The 7516-nt window shown below is 37.4% G+C and overlaps 1 pseudogene; it reads right to left on the bottom strand.

Moving 5' to 3' along the window:
• Positions 1 to 1329: 1329 nt before the first annotated feature.
• On the bottom strand, positions 1330 to 1426 carry LOC134299819 (U6 spliceosomal RNA; annotated as a pseudogene).
• Between the last annotated feature and the right edge of the window lie 6090 nt (positions 1427 to 7516).

Here is a 7516-nt window from a genome sequence, read left to right on the forward strand (position 1 = left end):
GATAAATAATGTTATATAAAAGAAAACCTGGCCCTGTGTTCCTAAGTTTCTATGGGAATGTGATCTTTCCTATGGTTTCTCTTTCGATTTTACTTAGCCATATTTGCTTGCATAAACACTCCATGGTTGTTAAATATGTCATTAAAGTAATGATTTTGAATGACAAAATAAATATTGGTTCTTGTCTTCCAGAGAACTGTTTTTTTTCCATAAAACTACACAGCAAAAGGGTTAGTATGTGCATAGAACAGGGCTTCTGCCTACAGGCATCAAAACAAACATCTTAGCATTTTAATGCATATTTTCTGATCTGAACTAAAGTGCAAAACAACCCTTTCATCAAAGAGAAATGGTTTGGGATTTACTTATTGCATGTTACGTGCTATGAAGACTCTTTTGCAGTATTCTTTCCTACTTTTGTTTTTCCAAATAATCATAATTATTTCTTTCTACATATAATGTCCCTTTGGATGAAAAGCACGATGCTTTTACAATGTACAATACTATTGCCTGAACAGTTTGATCTAAAGTAAATTAATATTTAAAGTAAAACATATTGATTCAATAGATCTATTCAAATTGGGACAAACAGTGTGATTCAGGCTTTAATTCACAAAACATGATATAATGTCTTCATAATAAAAACTAAGCCACTGTGACTGAGATAAGTTCAAGTCTATATTTTGTATAGAATTTTAAAGAAAATACAGTCAAAAGTGCATTTTATACATATTCAAATGTGATTTTTCCTTTACATATGGAAAATGGATGATGCTGAACCAAAAATAAAGACATATAAATGAAGATACTGCATGACTGAAAATCAAACAATATCTTCACTGCACTGAAGGCAGATGATGAAATTGAATAACTCATCAGTACCTTCTGAGTAAATGAGAAATTAGTCTCTAGAAAATGTAGGCAGCTTTTATTTATGTGTAGATATTCAATACCACTCAATGCAATAGATTCCAGGCAGAGAGCTAGCATGGTTTTAGTGGTGGACTATTACTCTGGAGAGCAGAGTTCAAATTCCTGCTTAGTTATGGAAAGATATTTGGTGATCTTAGGCATGTCACTCTCTCAGACTCAGAGGAAGGTAAAGGCAAAGTCCCCTGAACAAACCTTAACAAGCAAACTGCATGATAGCTTTAAGGTAGCCACAAGTCAGGTACATCTTGAGTGCAGAGAATAGCAACATTTCACCCCACATTTTTTGTAATTATTTCTCCCATAGGTCCTGGTCCTGGAGACATTCCAACCCAGAGAAGTTGCTGACTGCATCCAATAAAGCTACACTTGATACTATAGTTCTCACCACGGTTTTCTACTTATGTGGGGACTGTCATTGCTGAATTGCGCAGGGGTCATGCTAATCTTCTCTGTATCGTTCCAATTTTAGTATATGTGCTGCTGAAGCGAGCACATCATTGCTGAATTCCTACACCATAGCCTCCTCATCTTTCTTCACAGGCTATATGAACATCTGGGGTTGTATGTGACTGTTGCCATGTCCCAGTTCAGTAGCTGATATTCATGCTGTCTTATTCTTCTCATTTAGTGATGCATACGTGTGATCATCACCATGCAATGAGGGTTACGAATTTGCTTCTCAGTTGAGGCCCTAAAATAGCTTGCTTCACCTCTTTCTTATTTATGTGCTATTTCTTTCCCTTCCAAGACCATCCTACTCTCTGGTCCCATTACTGGTATTTCATGTATCATTTTTTTTTCTATTTCAAAGAGACTCCTCAATGTACATCCAGACATAATTGTCCAGAATACAACAAAATTTTGTCCTCCCATATTTTATTTAAAAGCATATTTTGGAAATATGGAAATATAAAACACTAGAAGAGATAAACTGAGTATTAAACTGGGTATAATAAAGAATTCACAATGGTATAAAAGGAGCCCCGGTGGTGAAGTGTGTTAAAGCACTGAGCTGCTGAACTTGCAGACCGAAAGGTCCCAGGTTCAAACCCTGGGAGTGGCGGGAGCGGCCGCTGTTAGCTCCAGCTTCTGCCAACCTAGCAGTTCGAAAACATGCCAATGTGAGTAGATCAATAGGTACTGCTCCGGCAGGAAGGTAACGGTGCTCCATGCAGTCATGCCAGCCACATGACCTTGGAGGTGTCTACGGACAACGCTGGCTCTTCGGCTTAGAAATGGAGATGAGCACCAACCCCCAGAGTCAGACATGACTGGATTTAACGTCAGGGGAACCCTTTACCTTTACTATAACAAGGAATTTCCAATTCACAATCTTAATGGTGAAGTGCTTAAGAAACTTATGTGGTGGCTTTCTGAGGGCCCTTCTATACAGGGCCAAAACCCATGATGGGTTGTGGATTAACCTGAGATGTCCAAATGATGCCTAAATTTAAACTGGATTAATCTGGATTTCCCAGTTTACTCCAGATTAAAAAAACACCTGAAAAGATCTGGACCTTACTCCAACATATTTCCAGGTGTTGTGCCTGTGGGGATGATGATGATGATGATGATGATTATTATTATTATTATTATTAATTTCTATCCTGCTTTTTTCCCATGTGGGACTCAAAGCGGCATACAAAGATTAAAACCTATACAAATACAACTGCACACAAAATATATAGTCAAATAAAACATTATATACAAATAAAAAATAACCCAATTTAAACACATCATATAAAACCGTTAAAACTTACAACAGGTACCATTGAAAAGGATTGACTCTTGGAACTTCTTTCTGTGATCCCAAGGATCAATCCCATCGCCATTTCAGTTCTCTGGGCTGTAAGAGGCTGATGGAGTGAGATGGCACCCCCATTCCCCCCTCCCAGCCCCCTGTTTTTCCTCTAAACCTACCAAAGGAGCCTGGTTGCATCCTCAGGTCCCTCGGAGAAAGCTCCCAATGCAACAAAATAAATGTGTCAAAGTATGTTTAGAGGGAAAAACAGGTGTCTCAGGGCTGGCTAGATGCCCTCCTGGGTCAGCCTCTGGTTGTCCCTGGAGAGCATGTAGCCAACCCCTCAGCAAAATCCTGGGGATTGGGGCTGTGGGGACTTAATCCTGAAAGGAACTGGGATTTAAAATCCCTATTCCTCTCAAGATTTGGGCCTGTCTGGAAGGGCCCCAAGATACTTTTTACCTTTAAATCTATCCATCCCTCAGTGTCACCTGATAAAGTCATTATGGATCTATCAAGGTCTCCTGATATTCAATTTGGGGTAATATGTGAAATCTTCTTACCTGTGGCAATCTCTTTATGTAGGAATCCCTGCTCAAAGAGCTTAGCTGTCTTCTGTATTGATATCAGAAGTAATTTGAGCAAATTTCTTTCTGCTGCAGGAAGATCTTCAAAAACTGATTTTTTCAAAGACTATTCACAGGTTGGAAAATATTTTGTGCAAAATTCACATACAGGATATTATTTTCTATAGCGACACAGTTTACTGCACAGAACATGCTGTTTTTTATGCAAACTATCACAGTGTTCAATGATGCCTACCTCTGAATAAATTGATATATAGGATTATAACTGAAGCATTTTTCTCTTTTTTTTCCTTTTCCTTTTCCAGTTATTTGTTTTGTCATTGTAATCATGCAGATCATTCTTATTCTTTTCTAACTAAATAAAATTGTGGGGTGAATGTTGAGAGCATGCAAGTAAGGCCTAAATGGTAAAACTTCCCCAACCCATTTTTTGATAGCTGGCAAAATAAATTTAGTTCCCCCTATACTGAAGAGCTTTACATATCATAAAATAAACTTTGTTAAAGATTCCTTTTACAAGTCATTTAACAATAACTTAAGCTCCATTTGAGCCATTTTATGGCAGATATAAGGTGTTATACATAATCTTCTTAGCAGCTTTGCAAGCACTGCTTATACAGACAGAATAATAATGTTAGATGGACTTGCTTGCCAAGAAAATATTCTATCACTCCAAATTAAACGACTTCCAAATATTCATTTAATTAGCCAAACAAAATAAAACGATGGCTATTGGTCAAATTTGACTTGTAATAACTGCTTCTAACTAGCTTATCTCTAGGGTATAAATAAAAGTGGAAAATATATGTGTAACCAAACAATAATATTAACAATATTTATCTGAATTATTTTACCTGAATTTTCTCTATAATAAATGCCCACTTTTTCAGAAGCAGGATGTAGACTTGGACTTCCAGAATATATTTGCTTTCTACATCCCAAAACCTACTATTTCCAGCAAGGGCACCTGATCTCCACAGGGATGTAAATCTTTGTACAACTCAAACCTAGAACCATTATTTTTCCATTTATCTCATTGCTGTATGAAAGTAATTAAAGAGTGTGCTGTTTTCAGAGACTGTTGACAGTTTTATTCTCAATATTAAAATATTGGGGTATTATATATGTACAGAAAACAGATTTTTCACCATAAAAATATTATTTTGTATTGTTTTTGTACGGAAAAAATATAGATATAATAATTAGATAAATACATTTTTTTAAAAAAATGTGCTAAACTGTGAAGAATCTCACTGTCTTAGGATGCCTTGTCATTGTTTCCTGAAACTGAGGAAACATTTTAAACAATTTTTCCCCAATATTTTCTGTGTTATATTATTTTCATTGTATTATAGCTATAAAATAAGAAGTAAAGATTCAGCTACATGCTGATCTGTTTGAGTGAGCCTGATAATTCCATTTTAACAATAGCTGTCATCTCACCTATAGCCTGTACTGTCTTGCTGAGTTCTGCCATTTGTGCTATGCTAGAAATGTTCTAATAGCAATATTATGTGTATAGGGCTACCAATCTGATGTTATGGCTACATACAGTTTCAGGACTCATCTTACATCATGTCCCACTATGACAGTTGTTCTCAACCAGTGAGTCCCGAGGTATTTCAGCCCACAACTGCCAGAAATCCCAGACAATTTACCAGCTGTTAGAATTTCTGTGAGTTGAAGACCAAAACATCTGTGTATCCACATGTTGAGAACCACTGCACTAAGAGGATACAGTAGGACTGATATTTTAATCCTACTCAACACTATGTATGAATGGGAGTTTTTCTTCTAGTGCTAATTGTAGGTATAGAAGTTAGGTAGGCTGGTGGTGTCCACATAGCAGGATTATAAGGTTAATACTCCCTAGTCCAATTCCTGCTACATAAATCCCCACTCAATGGTAATTTTCTTTCTAAAAATCATGCAGTTGTTAATGTTTTTCAGTGACTGGTTGAGCCCATATATCTTGATGCATCTAAAACAGTGGAGCCCAGTGGCTTGTTAAAGGCAGACAACCTATTTAGTAATCACCTTTTGTGGGTTGGATGAGTCCAATTTATCATAATTTTTTCCTGACAAACATTAAGCATCTGATAAGATGGGAGCCAACTATAGAGATAGATACACTTTCTAAGCAGAGAAAAAGGAGGCTTCCCCTTAGAAAAAGAAAACCTGTATCAAAAAAGATTTGGAGCCCTCTCCAAAAGGCTGTGTAGGAGGCAGAGGACTTCCTGCCAGCTAAATTGTCCTTGCCAAATAGCTCAGCATAGAGCACAGCAAACAGTTGTGAAAATGGCCCCACACTGAGGAGCTAGCACTCAAAGCACTGTGCAGCAGCTGGCATGACTTGGCAATGACATCCAGAAACCAGGAGGGAAGTGTAGCAGTAGACAGAAAAAGGACAGAGACTGAAGAGTGCTCAAACCAAGGGGAAATAGCATATAACAAGAAGGAGGAAACATAAAACCTGACAATGAATATGAAAGTCAGTAAGATAAATCTGTTTATATGTTGGAGGAGGTAGGCAAGCAGACAGGAAACAGTAATGGAAAAGGAAAGATTAAAACCACATTTTAAAAATATGCAAGACAACCATGTGAGAGTTATGCAGGGTATCTTCCCTGCTCCAAAAATGTTGTTATTCATCACTAATATTGTTCTTGAAGAAAGGACACATTTTCTACTGAAAGAAAGTTTTGAAGACTTGAAAGAAAGTCTTCAAACTCTACATTTTCCACAGACTCATAACAGTTTGCAATTTTGAGCAGCAGGAATTTTCCTACACAGAATTTTCACAGAAAACTGCCATTTTTTGTATGTAAAAATACACAGTACTTGTATTTCTGCATAGAAAACTGTGTGCAAATTTTGTGAAGAATAATTTTGAAATTGCAAGCATTCCTGTCAATTCCGTATTTTCCTTGTAAAGTTTCCCAGCACTCTGAAAACATTGTTTTAACCATCTTCCCATATTCTTTCCATCCCATGTTAGAAGAGTATTCCAGGTACTTCACAGCATATTTAGTAAGCATAAGGGCAAAGGATGTTCTTTTTCCATTTAATAAAATTAAAATATGTTATACCTAAGGTAAGACAAATTATTTTGATGTACGAGGCATAACATCTCAGAATCACTTTTCTAATTACAAACAAAAGCAAGCAGCACTAGACAACTAAGAATTTCATGTTGAGTGAGGACACTCGAAATCTGTTGCTTGAAGCAGCCACCTACTTTACTACCACTAATTATGGGGCTGGTCCTGGAAAGTGCTAATAACATGATATGCAGTATCCCATCTTGTGGATATGAAACAATTCAGTAAAACCTAGTCTTGCATAATCTTCATTATAATAACAAAGCTTGCAGATAGCACACAAAAATATTGTTAAAATGAAAGTAAGTTCCATGGCAGCTACTGATTTAGGATTTTATAGACAAATAAATAACAGGATTATTTGAACTCCCACCATGAAATAAAGAGACCAGACACAGAAAATGGATCTATAGGGCCATTTCTTGACCAATTTATTCATAACTTCTGGAACCACATGTGAATGAAAACACTGTTAAGGGGAATTAACCTATAATACTTGTGTTATGGGTCACCTAGTGAGAACTTTCCTTGGCTCAGGCATCATTCCCTCTGACCACCCCCCAGGACATACGAGTAGCATAGATCCCAAAGGACAGCCACATTGTCACGACCCAGGCGGCAGAGGCACCAATAACCATACACAGAGGCCAGAATCTAACTAATATCTTTATTGAAGGAATATATAAAGTTAATAAAAACAAGTATAGAAAATAGTCCAGAATTAGACCCTTCAGGAAAGGTCAGAATTAGTCCCAAAAAGCAATGTCCAATAAGAAATATTAAGGTCCAAAGTTGTAATCCAATAACCGAAACACTCACTTTGCCAAGCAAAGTGAGGGGAGATGACAAGGTCCGTTAGTCCATAAAACTTGAGCGTGGCTAGGAAATAACTTGATACTTGAAACAAGGCTTGAACGTGGAACAAGGTAACTAAGAACAAGAACAAGGTCCGTGGAATAACTTGGTAAAATCCGTGAAACAAGGCAAGGATTAGTCCTGGGAAACAAGGCAAAGTCCGTAGGTAAACAAAGGCTGGGAAGCAAGGCGAAGGCTGGAAAGCAAGGCAAGGCTTGAGCTGAAGCGAGGCTTGAATCGGAGCGCGCTGTCCAGACACAACTCGCTCCGTAGGCTGACGAATTGACTCCGCGAAGTTG

This window comes from Anolis carolinensis, chromosome 5 (genome assembly GCF_035594765.1).
Source record: "Anolis carolinensis isolate JA03-04 chromosome 5, rAnoCar3.1.pri, whole genome shotgun sequence".
Taxonomy (NCBI): Eukaryota; Metazoa; Chordata; class Lepidosauria; order Squamata; family Dactyloidae; genus Anolis; species Anolis carolinensis.